The 21,100-nt window shown below is 37.6% G+C and overlaps 1 protein-coding gene across 2 annotated transcripts in view; it reads right to left on the bottom strand.

The window, feature by feature from the left end:
- Nucleotides 1-19,448, bottom strand: part of ctif (CBP80/20-dependent translation initiation factor) — a 117,748-nt gene extending 98,300 nt beyond the window's left edge. For both annotated transcript variants that reach the window (XM_067423715.1, XM_067423716.1), the window contains exon 1: nt 19,280-19,448. The gene's annotated coding sequence lies outside the window, so the exon portion shown is untranslated. The remainder of the gene's footprint in view (nt 1-19,279) is intronic.
- Between the last annotated feature and the right edge of the window lie 1,652 nt (nt 19,449-21,100).

Below are 21,100 nucleotides of genomic sequence, written 5' to 3'. Positions count from 1 at the left end.
GATTGCTCCAACAGTGGACCTTTTCTCACCAAGCTGCTTGGCAATTTCCCCGTAGCCCTTTCCAGCCTTGTGGAGGTGTACAATTTTGTCTCTAGTGTCTTTGGACAGCTCTTTGGTCTTGGCCATGTTAGTAGTTGGATTCTTACTGATTATATGAGGTAGACAGGTGTCTTTATGCAAAGGTGAACTCAAACAGGTGCATCTAATTTAGGATAATAAATGGAGAGGAGGTGGACATATTAAAGGCAGACTAACAGGTCTTTGAGGGTCAGAATTCTAGCTGATAGACAGGTGCTCAAATACTTATTTGCAGCTGTATCATACAAATAAATAGTAAATAAATCATATATTGTGAACTTTTTATTTTTATTTTTTTAGATTATGTCTCTCACAGTGGACATTCACCTACGATGACAATTTCAGACACTTCCATGATTTCTAAGTGGGAGAACTTGCAAAATAGCAGGGTGTTCAAATACTTATTTTTCTCGCTGAAGTTGTCAAATGTACTAGCAATTTCTGAGTAAAAACTATTTCAAACTAAAACTACTTTTTCCCCCCAGGGCAACCAGGAATGCTTACTAGTGATAAACCACTATACTAACTAGTAATATGCAGCATTAAAGTTGCTGGCAATGTGAACGGGGGTTAAAAATCACATCCCTGAAATTATTTTATAAACTTAATGTCATGTTTTATAACATATTACATCTACATACATCACACATGAAGCACAAGCAATGACAACATCACATCTACACAAACAGAAAAAGGAAGAGAAAGAAAACCACAAAGCATGCGCGCGTGTGTGGGCATGTTTTTGTGACATATGAGGACACAAATGCGTATAACGACATGGGTATGACACAGGTATTACAGTAGAGGGTGAAATATGAGGACATTACCCAGGTCCCCACTTTTCAAAATGCTTATAAATCATACAGGATGAATTTTTTTAGAAAGAAAAAATGCAGAATGTTTACTGTGATGGGTAGGTTCAGGGGCAGTGTGTGTGTGTGTGTGTGTGTGTGTGTGTGTGTGTGTGTGTGTGTGTGCGCATGCGTGTGAGAGATGGGTAGGTTTAGGGGCAGTGTGTGTGTGTGTGTGTGTGTGTGTGTGTGTGTGTGTGAGAGAGAGAGATGGGTAGGTTTAGGGGCAGGGGCAGTGTAAGGGGATAGAAAATACGGTTTGTACAGTATAAAAACCATTACGCCTATGGAATGTCCCCATATGTCACAAAAACAAACGTGTGTGTGTGTGTGTGTGTGCGTGTGTGTGTTCAGCTGTGTCTATTTCCCACTAAAATAGTTCCTTCTTCCAGCAATGCAGTAAAATCTGACTGATGGTGTCTGTCTCACAGCGTCAGGATGACAAAACAATCAAGAGGAAGAGGAGAAACCAGAGAAAGCACAAGAAGAGAGACTTCACATTTTAATGTCTAATTACTATTTCATTTGAATACTATGTACTTATTTCTTCCAAAAAACGAAAAAAACTGTCACAGACTAGCTTGACTTGATAAATCCAGATGCCTGACAAGGATTAACGATGAAATCACATTCAATACACCTGGAAAAATACAGATAAGTGCCAGTCCAGCACACAAAGATAACTGAGGGTTTACAAATACACAGCTGACATGATGATGAACAAGAGGACCAGCAATATTACAATGAAGACAAGGGAACCAGGAACTAAACCACATGAACTGAACGCAGACACATCAACACAAAAGGACATCAAAATAAGAGTCCTTGAAAACAAAGACATAGGGAATCCTGACAGTAATAGTAGTCAGAAATATTACACTTTTAAAAGTGTTTTCTAATTTATTTTATGTTAAAAATAAATGTATTCCTGAATTAAGCTGAATTTTCAGCATCATTACTCCAGTCTTCAGTGATCCTTCAGAAATCATTCTGATATGAGGATTTGCTGCTCAATAAACACTTAATGAAAAATGTTCAAAGTTTATATTTTTGTGGAAACCACTACTACATTTTACCCACAACTTCTGCAATACAAATGTACAGTTTCTGTCATGTCAGTGAACACACATTAAAATGACCAAATCACTGAAACTGAATGGAGCGAGTGTGTGGATGGATGGAACGAAAATCAGAAGCATTAGCTGAACCTGGAACAAAATAAGAGAAGGGTGGCAGAAAAGCAGAGAGCGACGGTGATGGTGATGGTGTAGCGGGTGTGTGTCTGCTCTTTGTTGTCTGGTGCAGTAGAGTGTGTCAAATTCTCCACGTGTGTTACACACACTCAGAACAGCTGTTCGAACAAAGAGCTCAGAGACACGCCCCACACACGGCCATCATCACAGTGGTGACATCACCATGATGGATCACTGACTACTGCCTTTCCTAACATGCTCCATCTGTGCAAAAATCTCTCTGGAATGACTTTTCTGATATAACAAACATCATCATTTATTATTTTTCACAATGAATTTAAAAGCCCAACTAATAACAATAATATTCCCGTTCACCTCAAGCACGCTGCAGTTTACAGTTTCATGTTGAGAATACACACATCCAGGCCTTCTTCAATTTAACTGCGGTTTATGATTAAAAGGTCGTAGACACAAACACACACAGTCACGTGAGCAAACGTGTGGATGTGTCTACACAAACACACACACACAGATGGGAAGTTCAAAGTCTCCAGTACACTTTGGCCTGCTATAGTAAAGAAATATTCAGCATTTTACTATCAGACTTTAATAACCGAGCGGACACTTTCAAACATCACCACAGTCCCTGATAGGCACAGACATGCAAATGAGCTCAAGAGACATAAAGAGTATCACTTTAAACATAAACTAATGTCTAATTATACACAGATAACGGCCTAACCTCAAACTGAAGCCATTAACATTCCCAGCATTTCAGCTGTCTGTCTGTCTGTGATACGATTTGGCAAAAATTAGCAATCTCACTATAAACCCTAAAACTTAAAATGATGAGTTGGTTTGAGTAGGTTAAACTTAAATTAAACAAATTAGTTCACACTGAATAACTTAGGATTATTTAGAACTTTTTTCCTTTTGAATTAAAAAAAAAAAACCTGACACATTTTAAGTAAATCCGAATCGTTTCATTGGTTTGAGTTTTACAAACTGGTTTCTTATAATTTAACTTAAATTTAACTGAAACTGGGCTGTGTTTTTTTATTTCCCAACATACTTTGCCATGACACTCGAGAGGGCGGGGTTCTTTATGTAATTGTCTGCAAGATGAATGTGAATTGGGAGATTTAGTCGTGTTTAGTTTTTAGCTGAGCTAATTAAGAAGAGTTTCTGTTATGTTGGGTTTTTGTAGAGTTACCATCATGTGACGAGTGGAGCATGAGCTGTTAAGAGAACAGATATAATGTTAAATATACCATATTGCTGATTACCACCATTTTTTGAGTTCTGCCAACTTATTCGGGTTATAAACATACATATACATCAATCAAAATTTGGGCTCAATGGCCCTCATTTATCAAAAGTGCGTACACCAAATTTCCAGCGTACACCTTGCGTACACCCAAACCCACGGTGACTTTGAGATTTATCAATATGGACGTTGGCGTACGGCACGCTCAAATCCTACGCCAGCTCAGGAGGTGGTGTACGCACGTTTGAGTTAGTGTGAAAATGCGCAGAAAAACAATTCCTAACACCACAAAACGCACTGACAAGATATGCTATATGACCCACTGTTAAAAACCACAACGACAACATTCAGTGTTTATTTTTGTGCAACATGAACGTCAATGTTTAATTTGTGTGACTTTACCAAAGCGTTTGATTTGTAGGCATATGTATTCCTCCAGTCGCGAGCCTGTGCGCTTTATCTGACGGTTCAGGCCCGCCTGGCTCAGCAGCTGCGCACGGACTGGGACTAAAATAATTCAGACTGACAAAATAATAAAAATGACCTTCTTCTTTTAAATAATAATAGTAATAAAATCAATAAAAACGACACTCTTCTTCTAAATAACAAGCGTCATTAAGAATAATAATCATAATAATAAGAAGAAGAATCTTACAAATTGTCATGTAATTATTAATGTGAATGAATCCTACTCCACATCATCATCACTATTGCACACCCCAATACATGTGCCGTGATACGAAATTAAATGCTATTTTTTTCAAAACGTGCTGTAAAATAATGCAGTGATGGTAATTTATCATCCAAACAGCTAACTGCTGGAGTGCGCTTCTCAACCCCCACACTAACAGTAGCTACTCGTAATTTGTGTCCATATTTTGTTTTTGTGGGTGCCTTTAATCCCACTCTTTAAACTCCCAAATAAAACAATTTCGGGTTTTTTTCCACTTCCCTGGTGATGGTCTCGATGGGCGCGTCTCAATCATCTCACTAGTTCAGTAGTCAGGGCACTGATCAGGGAGTCAGCCCGTTGACTTATGTCCTAATCAGTGCCCTGACTAGTGGACTAGTGAGATGATTGAGCGCGCCCGATCTCCACGTCGGAGAAGTTTCGCTTCTTTGCCGTCTTCCGTGTGTCCATGGTGTAAAATGAGGGCGTGGGAGAGGCGGAGACTTGAATATATAGGGGCGTGTTATTCTAATGACGATCGTTTTCAGCCGCGGGATTTATCAAGGGCAAGTATTGCGTACACCTGGTCTGCAGAGGTGCGCACAGTTTCATAAATCAGGCGGTGAGAGGAGTGTAAGCATAATCTTACGCCAACATATACGCCCGTTTCTACGCAAGATTGATAAATGAGGGCCAATATGTTTTTCTTCTGACTATTTCTATTACTATTCAGAAATACTTGCAACTTCGACTTGCAATAATATGTCACAATATTCGTTTTTTACTGTATTTTTTATTTCTGTTACTATTCAGAAACGCATTAAATGACTTAGGACACATTAAATTATCAAAAGTGACAGAAATTACATTTTAACATATGTTCACATAAAAAAACAGTTATTTCGACTTGCAATAATATGTCACAATATTAGTTTTTACTGTATTTTTCTTACGGTATGGTAAGCAGAAGAGACTTTTTTTTCAAATACATTACAAAATACAAAAAATCTCACCAAATACCAACCTCAATCTTTTGAAAAGTGTAAGTGCTAAAGGTAATCGGAATAGAAAATGCCATATTTCAGATAATGTTGATTGTATTAGTTACAGCTAGTAAGGAGAGCTCAATAGTCACACTGAATATGCATTGTTCACTCTGGCTTTAATGTCAGTCTGACATCATATCAGTTTTTGTGCTACATGATTAACTGCTCACTAACTGAGTTCAGCCGCCTCCTCCTCATGGTGACACAGGGATTATGACACCGAGGTGCTGTTGTTTGCTTAATATCTTCATATTCTTCTTAACCGTGATGGATATCAGGATCTGCTGCAGACAACATGAAACCTGAAGCATTTCAACCCAAACAATCAATCTCATCAGCAAAGTCAACACAATCTTATCCTGTTTGCCATGTAACTCTCACAAACACTTGAGGAATGCGTGTGAAATGTGATTTTCTCTGGATCTGAGTTGACAATATTTAACAGAAGGACAAAGCATTCTGATTTCAGAGGATTTTGTAACGAAGATACTAGCCATAGTTATTTTTTTACAAGTAAAATGATTATCAAAAAATGATTAAATAACTGATATCCATCTAGGGACAGGTGTTGCGAATTAGCCCTGGCTCCAAACACTGTGACACATGCATCGGATTGTTCTTTATGTAATAATTGATGTCAATTTTGTAATAATAATAATAATAATATTATATGAAAAAAAATTAAGCAGTTACACTGAGATTGTTTTTATTGGCGACAGGCAGCATTAAACCATCAAACTTAAGTCTTTGTTTATTTCTTATGATTTTCCAATATTTTCTATATCAGTTTTTTTGTTGACAGCCTATAATATAATATAATATAATATAATATAATATAATATAATATAATTAATATAATATAAAAACTAACTGAATGCATTGTATTCAAATGATTAATTAAAATGTTAGTACATGTAGTTAAGGCCACCTAATATAAAGTGGGTCCCAAAACAGAATAAACTGATGATTTTTTCCAGACAGGTTTATTTCTTAATGGAATATGAGGAAGCATTTTAACATCACACAATTCACTTTAATCTAAAGATTTAACCCAAACTCATCAACTAGCAACCGATCAGCATTTTCACAAAAGACTATTTAAACTGCTTGTCTTGCAAGTTTGGGGTCGTTTTGAGTCCGAGTGTGTGTTCTAGAAAGCCTGACAACACAAAGGATAGACGTGTGATTGACAGCCATGATGATGTCAGCTGGATGTCAAGACGACACCTTTCAGTCACATCAGTGTAACGCTGACAACAGGATGTCAGTCGGCAGGCCCTCTGTGTGTGTGTGGGCATGTTTTTTTGCGACATATGAGGACACAATGCGTATAACGACATGGGTATGACACAGGTATTACAGGAGAGGGTGAAATATGAGGACATTACCCATGTCCCCACTTTTCAAAATGCTTATAAATCATACAGGAGGAGGTTTTTTGAGAACGTAAAAATGCAGAATGTTTCCTGTGATGGGTAGGTTTAGGGACAATGTGTGTGTGTGTGTGTGTGTGTGTGTGTGTGTGTGTGTGTGTGTGTGTGTTTGTGTGTGTGTGATGGGGAGGTTTAGGGACAATGTGTGTGTGTATGTGTGTGTTTGTGTGTGTGTGATGGGTAGGTTTAGAGGTTTAGAGGCAGGGGCAGTGTAAGGGGATAGAAAAACCATTACGCCTATATGGAATGTCCCCATATGTCACAAAAACAAACATACAAACATATATGTGTGTGTGTGTGTGTGTGTGTGTGTGTGTGTGTGTGTGTGTGTGTGTGTGCGTGTGTGAGTGAGTGTGTGTGTGAGTGAGTATTAGTGTGTGAGAGAATGTTAGTGGTTTGTGCAAGTATGTATGTGTGTGTGAGAGAGTATGTGTGTTTGTGTCTGTGTGAGTGTGTGTGTGTGTGTGTGTGTGTGTGTGTGTGTGTGTGTGCATGTCTGTGAGAGTATGTGTGTGGCTACATACTGTTATCAAGTTATCATCACACACATACAGATCAATTATGTCTGATCAATGACCTGATTTGTTCAAAAGCTGTTGGAAAACACACACACACACACACACACACACACACACACACACACACACACACACACACACACACACACACACACACACTTTGTCTGCCCTTCTGGCCTACATAACCAACCACATGACCTGTAGTGCAATGGTAATTTCGGTAGTAGGCAGGGATGCACAATTAATCAAAATAAAACTGAAATTGCCATTAAAACGCTAAGACTGCGATAGAAATAAATATACGCACTGTGTGATTCAGAGTAGAACAGTGTTCAGTGGTCATCTCATGATCCAGTGTTTTTAGTGGTTCGGTTCATAGTAAATGCTGATCCACATGAACTTCATCTCTGCATCTGCACATGCGTTTGAGACGCTAATAACATGCATTTAGGATCGAAACACAAACCATCTTTCCATACTTGTAATCAGAGAAGTGCTTATAAACTGGCTGTTTGTCAAATGTCAACAAGATGTGGAATGTAACTAATAACAAATACATTTGTTACAGTGCTGCTCAAATACTTTACAGTAACACTTAATTTTAAGGTGACGTGGTTCCACATTACTACAGGTTTACTACACATTACAGGTACATGTAATGAAAGCAGAAACTGCGCTACTCATTTGTGCTTCGCGGACCGTTTATCAGTTCGGCCCAATAATACAGCAACTCGCAAGTCGTGGGCCGTTCTCGATCGTGCTACAGGATTACTTCACAGCACTGGGAGATCCAGTGAATAAATCGCTGCTGGCGAGAAGTCTAGTGAGAAGCATTCAGATTGGTTCTCTGTGCTGAACAATAGATATCAGATCACACAGCGCTGATGTGGAAACCACAACATTCACCACTGCTTTAATGTAGTAGCACTAACTGTAACCACGGTATTGTGGCAGAACCAGTCAAACGCTAACAAGTAACTACTGCACATCTTTTTCCAGCACTTTAAAACACTACAATTATCATATAATGTGATAACCAAAACATTATTTGTTTATGCTTCAAAGATTGTCCCCATTCATAAAACTGAAAAGTTTCAAGATGTAAAAAAACTCAAAATAAATTTCCATTGTACAGTAACTAGTAGGTGGCATGGCATTTATTGGCCATTTCCACTTCATTTCACTTGTTTTGCTTTTGAATAAATATGAAGACATGAATGATGATTAAAGTTAATTTTATCAACACAAATAAAGTTCAATGCTATATTGTCAGCCTGCCCTCAAATGTTAGTCTGGACTCTGGCGCACTGTGAACTCAGAATAAAACTGCACATTGTAGTTTCTGTGTGTTAAGTCTATTTATTACCACAGCATTTATCAGTAATGCAGTCAAAATGGGGGATATCTGTTGCAGGTTGATTTAAAGTGTGCCCCTAAATTTTGTGCTTGTGCTCCTACAAATTCTCAGTAAGAGACTGCAGTGCTCCTAGTAAAAAAAACTGTTAGTCTGAAGCTCTGGTAATTGAGAATGAGGAGATGTCGTCACGACACGGCGCCCCGCCCCCTTCCGCCATTCTGGGAGGATGGTCCACCAGCTATTGGATTCGGACAGAGACTGGAGAAGAGATATTCTGATGATTACCATGTACATAATTTTCCGAACTCAATGGAACATGAAGTCTTAATCCACCCCAGCCGATCTGAGAAAGCAGCTGCTGGTAAACATACGCCCTTATTTCACCACAGGGTGTCAGTCATCTGACTAGTGACCGCGATGCTGGAGTGTGTTGACATGAAGAGCATGATCCTTTATTTATTTGTATTAAATAAATCATATTTAAAACAATTATATCTTATATTTATCCTGAACTAATGTTGACAAACTATATATCATTCGAAAGCTTAAGAACTCAAGATTCATCCTGTGAAAACCGTTTTTTAAATCGAAACTTGCGTTACCATGGAAACCGTGCTCTAAATTATTCCAGCGGGCTCCTCCCCAAGTGGCGTCATCATGTTTCATATTTATTTAACTACTTTATAATAAAAACCTTTTCAAATCTTGACAAAACGCATATCGTCTGGAAAGGTCTGAGACTCACTGTTCTATATCTGCAAACTGTTTTGTGATATTTACACAAAAATATATACATTTGACACAGGAAATTGCATTAAAAAATATCAATGGAATTTCAATGACACCCGGTGGCTATTTGTGGTACAACGCCTAAACAAAACCTCATGGGAACTTCAATTTTTGTGATATCAACTTCAAATTTGGAACACAAATTGATTAGACATATGGCTTTGATTTGATAGTCATTTTAGAGTACACATTATTTTGTAGCATATATATTTATATTAAATATCTAGTACAGTATATTTGATTTACAGTACATTTAAACTTCCATAACTTTTTTATACTTTAATTTTTTTGAAAAAAAGTGTTGATTTCACTTGAGCAATACTCTGCTGACTCTCTTCTTTAAAATGAGACCAAACTTCTGTCTATATTCCAAAGTATTCTTGAATTGCAACCATTTAAGTTTGGATAGTGAATTTTCATGTATATTTTCAAAAGGGGGGGGTGACACTTAAGGGGTTAAGACTGGACTAAAAGCACCAGCGCACACAAGCGTTCCTTTTTATTAGTTAAATTCATTTAGAAATGTAAACTTTATCAGGTATAAAATATGATCAGTATGAGAAAAACACTGTTAATGAGAGCACTAGACTGTTGCAGGATAGTGGGGAGATTAGTGTTGTCAAAAATATCGATATTTCGACATATATCGATACTGGAATATCTGAAATTATACGATTCTCAGTTTTTACAGTATCGATATCAGCTGCGCTCTCCTCTCCGACCGAAAGCGAGTTGACACACACCGGCATACTCTCACTCAGCCCGGTTAACCTCTGAGCACGGCGAACGCGCGTACGTTCTGCTGGACTTTTTCCTCATGACAGTGTGTTAGTGTTAGTGTGTGATCGGTCTGAATTTCGCGCGGGATTGCACATAAATTAATTCTACTAATCCCCGCAGATTTCGTGCTCACATCTGAAGCGCACACATACATAGCGTACCGTAATAAAGCCGCCTCTGACATGATACAAGTGCAAACATTAGCTTTTTTCCAGCTTATTATCGGTCAAATACACTCAAAGAATTATCAGTGCACATCTGGAAGAGTATTAACGTAAACACAGTCGCAAACAGTTCAGGAAGAACGAGTAACGTTAACAGGAACAGTGTTCAGGATCCATGCGTCCGTTAGTCTTAAAGGGACCGCAGTCATTTGTTATTCAAACTACAAAAAGACAAACGATCAACTGCTCTTGTCTTGACTGATCAACTTGTGTAACTTTAATAGTTGATTTTTTTTACAAAGAACATTATTCAATGTTGTTTTAAATGTAATAACTATGCATTTTTTTTATTCAGTTAGTTATCTGAATGTTAGACCTACCTGAAAAAATAAAGCAGTCTATTTAATTTGTATCTTCTACTCTATTGCATTTATTTGTGCTATTGTTTGTAATCTGTTTATTTGTTCTTATTTTATTACTGTTTAGTCGTCTTTTTAAATTCAATTTACCATTCGAAATCAAGCTTTCTTGTGCTGTGTGTAAGCTATTGCAACACAATTACCCCATTGTAAAAAATACATTGAGATGGCAAAAAATTGTGAGATAATTTTAATAGTAATTGATCAATTGATCAATAATTGTTCAAATCAAAATAATGCCCAACCCTAAGGAACATGTTGGCCACATTAATTTTTAGTAAAAAATAACATGAATAATAATAAGTTCTGTTGTCATATTAAGCATCGTATCATATCGTATATATATATATATATATATATATATATATATATTTTTTTTTATTTTTTTTTTTACTGTGGTATCGATTTAGTATCTAGATTAGTAGTATTTAGATATTTTAGTCTGGTATCGTATCGAAGTCATAATTTTGGTATTGTGACAACACTAGGGGAGATATATTTATTTATTATTCAGAATGCACAAAAATATATAGAAACATTTCAGGAACGTGCAAGGTAGTAAGTTAAAGTGTCTAACGTTAGGTCTCTGTTCCATTCTGCTGCAGGCAGCTCGTATGGACTGAAGTTTTTGATATCATCCAGCTCCTCTAAATACCTCTGCCTGGCGCTGGTAGCAATTTCTCCCTGTAGTCCATTTCTTTTTATTTTCCATTTTAAAATTTCTCCGTTTAAACGACGTGATACTTCCTCGAGCCATCTTTCCTGCTCCGATCTCTGTATCGCTGTTACAGTGTTGCCCCTGGCAACCGATAGCGTCGGATCCCAAAATGGTGGACGGGCCCAAACACCGCCAATTTGTCACGTGACAGCAAGCTACCATGAAGTATGTCCTCATTCTCAATAACAGTAAATTATGCATAATTGCAAGTAACTAACCCTAAACCTAAGCGTAACTCTATAGTAAGTACATAGAGTTAATTAATATTGTACAAACAACGTCACCTTAAAATAAAGTGTAACTCTACTTTTTATATCGTTTTCCTACTTTTTTTGTTGTTGTTGAGTATAATTAAATTGTGGTATACTTTTAGGTTTCAGAAAGCTAAGAACAGAGGTTTAGGAATCCTCGGGAAAGGGATTTATTGGTGGAAACAATACTGGTGCAACTGAAGCTCACCAGAAAAACAATAGATCTATTGTTCTGTTCCTGAACAATACCAAACTTCCACTCACACTACAACATCTAGCCACTGTACAGTCTAATTCTACAACATGTGATGGCCTTTTAACTCAAAACATCCCAAGATGAAATCAACACACCAGCTTGATGTTTTACACACACAACCAATTATGATTTTGTTGAATGTCTATGCTCATATCTAGAGGTCAGAGTTTCTGAGGCCTATTGAATGCCACTGTATCTCACATCTTGATGATTAATTGGCCTAGCTGATATAATGATTAGGGCTGTGCAATATATCGAAATTATCGCAACGGCACGCAATATCTGAAAGATTTTAATAGGCTACTTCAACAGTGTGAATATACACACACAGTTATGTCACAACGGCTGTCTTGAGTGTTCATGTAAACACAGTCGATTACGCTTTAAGTGAACGATATCAACCAAATGCGTGTCAATAGGATCCGTACATTAGCTCTTAAAGTGACAGGCGACTAATATAGCAAACCTGCCACTGTCTGTCAAACAACTAGAGAAAAGTACTCAGTGCTCTTGGCTGAATAACCTTTGTAGCTTTATTTTGTATCAGTCTAAATCAATCTGAAGACTTCTGTTTTTAGTTCTTTTTTTTTTTTAAACAAAGATAAATAAAAATAAAAATAATCCATCCCTAGTTCAGGAGTCTTTGTTAACCTGGATGTTCTTAATGTTAAGTTTTAGGTCGATATTAAGGCTGAATGATATGGACAAAATTTAATATCTCAACGTGTTCAGTAAAAACCAAGCATTTCTCAGAAAATAAAAAGATTTTAGCCTACATTTCAAAAAATTTGTGTCAGAAAATGTATTGTTTTTAAGCCTTTCGCACGTGCGATCACACATTTGTAAATTCAAATGTTGAATTTAGCCAGAGACAGGAGCGCTCAGAGCTGTCATATATCACAACTTTTCAGTGTTTTCAACCACATACTGTTTATTTTAGGTTTCAAACATACAGTCTTGTTCAAAATAATAGCAGTACAATGTGACTCACCAGAATAATCAAGGTTTTTAGTATATTTTTTATTACTAAGTGGCAAACAAGTTACCAGTAGGTTCAGTAGATTCTCAGAAAACAAATGAGACCCAGCATTCATGATATGCACGCTCTTAAGGCTGTGCAATTGGGCAATTAGTTGAAAGGGGTGTGTTCAAAAAAATAGCAGTGTGGCATTCAATCACTGAGGTCATCAATTTTGTGAAGAAACAGGTGTGAATCAGGTGGCCCCTATTTAAGGATGAAGACAACACTTGTTGAACATGCATTTGAAAGCTGAGGAAAATGAGTCGTTCAAGACATTGTTCAGAAGAACAGCGTACTTTGATTAAAAAGTTGATTAGAGAGGGGAAAACCTATAAAGAGGTGCAAAAAATGATAGGCTGTTCAGCTAAAATGATCTCCAATGCCTTAAAATGGAGAGCAAAACCAGAGAGAGACGTGGAAGAAAACGGAAGACAACCATCAAAATGGATAGAAGAATAACCAGAATGGCAAAGGCTCAGCCAATGATCACCTCCAGGATGATCAAAGACAGTCTGGAGTTACCTGTAAGTACTGTGACAGTTAGAAGACGTCTGTGTGAAGCTAATCTATTTTCAAGAATCCCCCGCAAAGTCCCTCTGTTAAAAAAAAGGCATGTGCAGAAGAGGTTACAATTTGCCAAAGAACACATCAACTGGCCTAAAGAGAAATGGAGGAACATTTTGTGGACTGATGAGAGTAAAATTGTTCTTTTTGGGTCCAAGGGCCACAGGCACTTTGTGAGACGACCCCCAAACTCTGAATTCAAGCCACAGTACACAGTGAAGACAGTGAAGCATGGAGGTGCAAGCATCATGATATGGGCATGTTTCTCCTACTATGGTGTTGGGCCTATTTATTGCATACCAGGGATCATGGATCAGTTTGCATATGTTAAAATACTTGAAGAGGTCATGTTGCCCTATGCTGAAGAGGACATGCCCTTGAAACGGTTGTTTCAACAAGACAATGACCCAAAACACACTAGTAAACGGGCAAAGTCTTGGTTCCAAACCAACAAAATTAATGTTATGGAGTGGCCAGCCCAATCTCCAGACCTTAATCCAATTGAGAACTTGTGGGGTGATATCAAAAATGCTGTTTCTGAAGCAAAACCAAGAAATGTGAATGAATTGTGGAATGTTGTTAAAGAATCATGGAGGGGAATAACAGCTGAGAGGTGCCACAAGTTGGTTGACTCCATGCCACACAGATGTCAAGCAGTTTTAAAAAACTGTGGTCATACAACTAAATATTAGTTTAGTGATTCACAGGATTGCTAAATCCCAGAAAAAAAAATGTTTGTACAAAATAGTTTTGAGTTTGTACAGTCAAAGGTAGACACTGCTATTTTTTTGAACACACCCCTTTCAACTAATTGCCCAATTGCACAGCCTTAAGAGCGTGCATATCATGAATGCTGGGTCTCATTTGTTTTCTGACAATCTACTGAACCTACTGGTAACTTGTTTGCCACGCAGCAATAAAAAATATACTAAAAACCTTGATTATTCTGGTTAGTCACATTGTACTGCTATTATTTTGAACAAGACTGTAAATTCACATAAGTACTAAAAAAACAATACATTTAGAGTTTGTAAAATACTCACTGATGTCTATGGAAGAGGTAATAATAATCATTTCCATTATTATTCAACACGTTTTATTCATATCAGATACACATTGTGTAACTTCAATGTTTACTCTATTCTATTCCCAGTTCACCAGCCGCTTACTTTTAAGTATTTCGGAAAAAAATGGATGAATTCACGTGTTGTAATCATAGAGGTTGTAAATCCAGCAGATCCGATTCTCTGAACTGGGTCTGCGGCACAAACTAACAAGGCAGCGCCCATACAGCTCAACTAACGCGATCGCTATAGAGGGGTTTAAACAACAATATACTTCCACTCATGTATGCATGCATGCATGTGACAATCGGAATATCAGATGTTTCTGATAGCTAACACATTTGTGAATATTCTGAATAAAAAAGGTCCCCCACGTCCTGGTAGTGTGTGTGCACTGGCTTTAGCGGTGTATTCAAGGGCACTCGTAAAACTGATGTTTGTTGTGAATGCCAGAGTTGTATGCAGGGCGAGCGTGGAGAGGGGAAATCTATATCATTTACATTTATGCATTTAGCAGACGCTTTTATCCAAAGCGACTTACAACTCAGGAGAACAGGAAGCGATCCGTCAAGAAGGGGCAAAGAAACACAAAAAGTGCCCCAAATACCAAGATTTGTATACCGCTCAGAGTAGCAAAAAAACAGAAAAGGGAAGAAGAAAGGAGAAATAGAGGAGGAAAGAGGTTTTTTTACATTTACATTCATATCGTCTATATAGTTGCTTTTTTCGATAGTAATATCTTGAAAGTTCATATCTAGATACAGATACGATAACGATATATCGTTCAACCCTAGTTGACATTACTATATATTACCAAGTCAAGCAAAGAGTTTTTGATATTTAAATATTGCCATTAATTATTTTGTGTTTGTTTACATTGATGTTAAAATTATATTGTCAGATTTATGACATACATTTTTGCTAAAATGCTGCTGGTCACTTTCAGAAGTTGTAGCAATGCTTTCTTTTCCCAGAAAGAATGTGAAGCACATTCTCAGTTTTTAACATTTTAAAAAATGTATTTTTTAAATAGATTTTACACACTAATAGGAATATCATATTGCATATCGAATATCGCATTATTTAACAATTTAATCATCTAATAATGATCTGCCTATATAGTACCAAAATAACTTAAAACTTTTGTTTAACTAAACTCATCATTTTCTAAAGAAGTTGAACTACAACCAAACAGATCTTCAGATAAAATACACCCAACAGAACTCGACAGTCTTCAGACATCAGCTAAACTAATCTAGTCTTTAAACATTCAGAGTACAACCAAACAGACCTCAATGTACAATCAATCAACAACGCCAATGAAGCTCCAAACAAAAGCTTTTTAAACCAGATAATGCAAAGCTCTCCGTACTACATAACCTACAATGAACATCATCCTCCACGACAATGCAGCATCAAATGCATTCATTTCTCCTCTCAAGGTTACAGCGGTCAGTGAAGTCGTATGCATTTCAAATGACTCATGAACAATAAGCTAGATTGACGAACAGCAGTTTAACATTTATCAATCAGGTCGATAGGCAAAATCTTCCCATAAGGCAGGACATTCAGTATAATACCCATTTCTGCAGTTTAAAATGGCCTTTCTGTAAAACAAGCACTATAATATGACAATATGCTGAACATGCAAGACATAAAACGACCAGTCTTATAACTAACTACCACAAAACTCAATTTCAGGAATCAACACACAAACACACACACAGCAATGTCTCTACTGCTCTCTCACACTCGTGATCTGAATCCCAATGGAATGTGATGAGATCCGGCAGTTCTGATTGGCTGAAAAACCAGGAAGTGAACCCATTCCACACACATTCCATCTCACACAGCACCACAGATGGCCAGTGAAAAGAACAGACAGTGTCAGACTGAGCCAATCAGAATCTTAGTTCATGATGAGGGTAGCACTAGCAGGGATTGGTTAATCAGTGGTGGGCGGCTGAAAACAGCCCTATCAGCACAGTTCTGTGCAACAAACAAAGCCCTTTTTGTCAAGGAATAGGTTTTATACAACAAGGTGAATGTTGTCTATCATGATGATAGTGTATACTATACATCATCCCCCTTCATGACTTATTATTATCATCTATCAACATTTCTTAGGGTACAAACAATAGCAAACCTAAATACTGGAGAGCTTAAAAGATCTCTAAATGTCTGTTTTAATAAAGGTTAAGAGACAAATGCTTAGAAAGTTTGTTAACAATCCAGAGAAATGATTGACATTTCAGAGCATGAGGCATGAAACATGAGCCAGAGAAACAACCATAATCTGACAAATCTCTCTCTCTCTCTCTCTCTCTCTATATTACAACACTTACCACATTTTCTGCAAAAATAGCACGCGTTTCTTCCTGCGAGACAATAAATATACAGCTCACTTTATTTTATTCATATCAGATTCATTGTATTTGTGGATCATTCAAGATCCCTAATCAGATCTGTCAGTCCACACACACACACACACACACACACACACACACACACACACACACACACACACACACACACACACACACACACACACACACACACACACACACACACACACACACACACACACACACACACACACACACACACACACACACACACACACACACACACACACACACACATTCTGTGGACTCTCCAAAGACGTAATGGTTGTTATACCATACAAACTGTATAATCTCTCCCCTTACACTAATCTTGAGCTTCTCAGTTAATGCACTTGCACTCAAATACATTCAGCTGTCATTCTTATGCTAATCTAGAGTTTAACTTACTGACTTGTTTATCAGTTTTAATGATGTGTAAACCGCTCTACAGTATATGATGCTCTCAGACTGACATGTGCCTGTGTAGACCTGTCTTTCTCTCTCTGTCTCTGGACACACACATACCTCCATGTACTGAGAAACTCTGAGTGATTCGTAAGACTGCACATAACTCTTCAAATGTTTCCCCCGAAATATTTAACACTGACTGCATTTACAACACGTGCTTAAAGGGACAGTTCACCCAAAAATGAAAATTCTCCCACCACTTATTCACCCTCATGTTGTTCCAAACTTGTATGAATATTTGTATTCTGCCAAACACAAATTATATTTTGAAGAATGTCGGTCACCAAACAGTTTATGGACCCTATTGACTTCCATAGTCTGTTTAGTTCACCATCTTCTTCATTATATCTTCTTTTGTGTTCAGCAGAAGAAAGAAATTCATACAAAAACATGAGGGTGAGTAAATGTCAGAATGTTCATTTTTAGGTGAACTGTCCCTTTAAATCTATTTCTACATAACTATATTACAATGCACCAAATACCCACATGATTAAAGAGCATTTATTCAGAACAATAATCAAGACTAGACTTCATATGCTGAATCAGCCAGAATCCAGGATGTGACAAATCACTAGCCAGAGACTGAATGACTATAATATAATATATAATAATAACTTACTTTAGTTATATTATTTGCATGAAATATGCTTAATATTACATAACAGTCACTTATTTATACTCAAGCGAGAAACCCATAATATCTTTATAAAGCTTATGTTAGACAGTCCAAAACTGAAAATAAAACCGCAAAACAAATTAGTATACACTCTAAAAAAAGAAAGAAAAAAAGGTTTGGTTAAAAACAACCCAAGTCAGGTTAAAGATGGACAAACCCAGCGATTGGGTTAAACTATTTTTTTTTTTACTTAATATACAGCTTATTAAATTAACCCCAAAATAAGTTGGAAATAAAACAATAACTACTAGAGGCAACAATAATAATCAAAAGGTGAACATTTATTAATAAGCAACGTAATATGTTTATATTGTTTAATTATTATTCAATAATACATGTTCATTTCCAACATACATTTGGGTACATATTAAGCAGGTTGGGCAAACATTTAACCCACTCACTGAGTTAAAACAACCCAATTGCTGGGTTTGTCCATTTTCAAATTCATTATTTAGAGTGCAAATGCAATGGCAAATAATTATAAAATATGAATTAAGATAATGCATATATTATGGTAATGCATATTTGTTGCAGTCTAATCATTAACAAGGACATAACTAGCAGAGATAGATAGATAGATAGATAGATAGATAGATAGATAGATAGATAGATAGATAGATAGATAGATAGATAGATAGAGACAGATAGATAGATAGAGACAGACAGACAGCAGTCGCGAGTGTAAGTGCAGCCCAGCTGCGTGTCACTGATGAGGACGAGGCTGAAGCAGCAGCAGATCATCCATATGCGTGTTTGTGGCCCTGCCCGCATCTGATGCAACCACCGGAGATCGATACGATATCAAACCGGTAATACTGTGTCTAACCGGTCAGCAGGAACACAACAATCTCATGATCATGCTAAGATTTAAATAGACCGCCCCATAACACCAACAGATCAGCTAATCACGAACACGAACACGTCTGGCAGTTTATTCTCCAGCTAAAATTACATGTGTGCCTTTAGACTGGCTCCTATTATGACTTGAGACTTTCAAACGAGCCACAATAAACACACACACACACACACACACACACACACTGATCAAAAGAATGCGAGCCGTGAACAGCTTCAATCAGACGTGTGTCATCTGTGCGTGATCGCAGCACCGCAGCCGCCAGATCAAACCGACACAGCGTCAACAACAACACACTAAAGTTGCGGATCACAAAGAGTGTGAAGTGTTCCAATGTATCACAGACGGTCCATCCGGCCGCGCGCGGTTACTACAGTCTGCGCTGGATACGCCACAGTAAACACCCCAAACCGGCGAGACCTTCAGATCTGCGCCCAAACACACGCAAACACTCACCGCAGATCTGCGATCGGGCCTGCGGGGATCGCCGGATGTCCTCCGGGGTTAATTCCGCCCGGTCATGAGTGCTTCCCGTGGACAGAGAGGTGTCCTGAAGGAGAGATTAGCCTGCGTCCCTCTCTCTCTCTCACGCACACACACACTCTCGCAGGGATGAGAATGCAGGAATGTGACGTTTAGTCCGGTTTGCTGACATGACACGCGCACGTGGCAACCAGGCATTGTGGGAATTTGAGTTCCAAGAGAATAGTTATTTATTATGTATAGCTAGCCTATATCTTGTTGCGATATTATATTCCATCGTAGCCAACGTTTTTGTTTTATTTTATTTGTGGTTTGTTGACATGGCAGTTTCATTGTCACAAGATAAAAACAAAATGCATTTAAAATGTCTTAAATGGACCTGTTGTTATAAAAACTGCTTTGTCTTTACATTTTTGAGCCAAATCTAAAAAGTGTCCTATTCGACTGTCTTAAGTATGGTTCAATAAATTACAACTTTTATTAATTACGCATACAAATATTTAATAAATACCCCAGGCGTAATTTAAAGCTGCTGTCCGTAACTTTTTTTGTGTTCAAGATTTACAAAAATTATATAATGAGAATGTACAACATGAATCCATTTTCCAAACAGTGTTTTTGTCTTACCCTGAATCACTATGGTAGCCTACACTTATAATAAGCAGTAGCGTCGGACTGGGGGGGGTAAAGGGTACCGAGTACCCAGGGCCCAAGGCAGGGGGGGCCCCTTAGAAGTCAGTTTTCTATACATACATATACATTAATCAGAGTGTGGCTTATTGTTTACGTTTTAAGTGTTTTTTATGATAAAATGCAATACCCCACCCATTGTTATCACTATGGTATTTGGTACGGGGGCCCAGCAAGATGGTTTGTACCCAGGGCCCAAAATTTGGTGCTACGCCACTGATAATAAGTATTTATATTGGGACTATTTCAGGCCAGACTGGTAGGTGCCGTTGCGGAGGAGCACAGTCCCTGCGTGATCTGCCATAGACATAAACAGAGAGAAGTAGCTCCGGCTGCAATGTTCTTCCGCAAGACGCATGCAGTTCTGTTTATTAACCACTAGAGTGCAAAAAGTTACGGACTGCAGCTTTAACACGTGTCTATTTTAGTAAACGACGATCATTATTTTCCTCCATATATTTCTAAAAGCATGGGAACTTGATGCGTTTTGTCAATGAAAGCCATGTCCTCCGGTGTGACACCGTATCCTGATTTTAAATCGGGCGATTGCAGGTTTAATTGGTTGAAGGACCCCATTCAAGAAGATTTTCTCTCAGAATGGTTAAAATATTGAATCATTTTTTGGAACCACTATACAAATGTTAATCTCTGTTGTCCTTTGGTTCTTCATTCTTTCTATCACACCATAGGACACATTTCAGTAAAAACAGTGACAGAATGGACAAAGATAGTGACCCGTTAAAGGAGCACTCCACTTTTTTTTAGCTAATTGGCTAATTTTCCAACACCCCTAGAGTTAAACAGTTGTGTTTGACTGTTTTAAATCCATTCAGCCAATCTCGAGGTCTGGCGGTAGCACTTTTAGCATAGCTTAGCATACATCATTGATTCAGATTAGACCGTTAGCATCACACTCAAAAATGACAAAATACTTTTGATATTTTTCCAATTTAATACTTGATATACTCTTTTTTGTAGTTACATTGTGTACTAAGATCGACGAATGTTGTGATTTTCTAGGCCAATATGACTTGGAACTATACTCTCATTCCTGCATAATAATCAAGAAACTGCTGCCATACCATGGGTGCAGCGGCGCAATGA

The sequence above is a fragment of the Pseudorasbora parva genome, chromosome 18, assembly GCF_024679245.1.
Source record: "Pseudorasbora parva isolate DD20220531a chromosome 18, ASM2467924v1, whole genome shotgun sequence".
In the NCBI taxonomy this organism is placed as follows: domain Eukaryota; kingdom Metazoa; phylum Chordata; class Actinopteri; order Cypriniformes; family Gobionidae; genus Pseudorasbora; species Pseudorasbora parva.
Note: the sequence above shows the minus strand (reverse complement) of the source record. Positions and strands in the feature narration are given on the sequence as shown.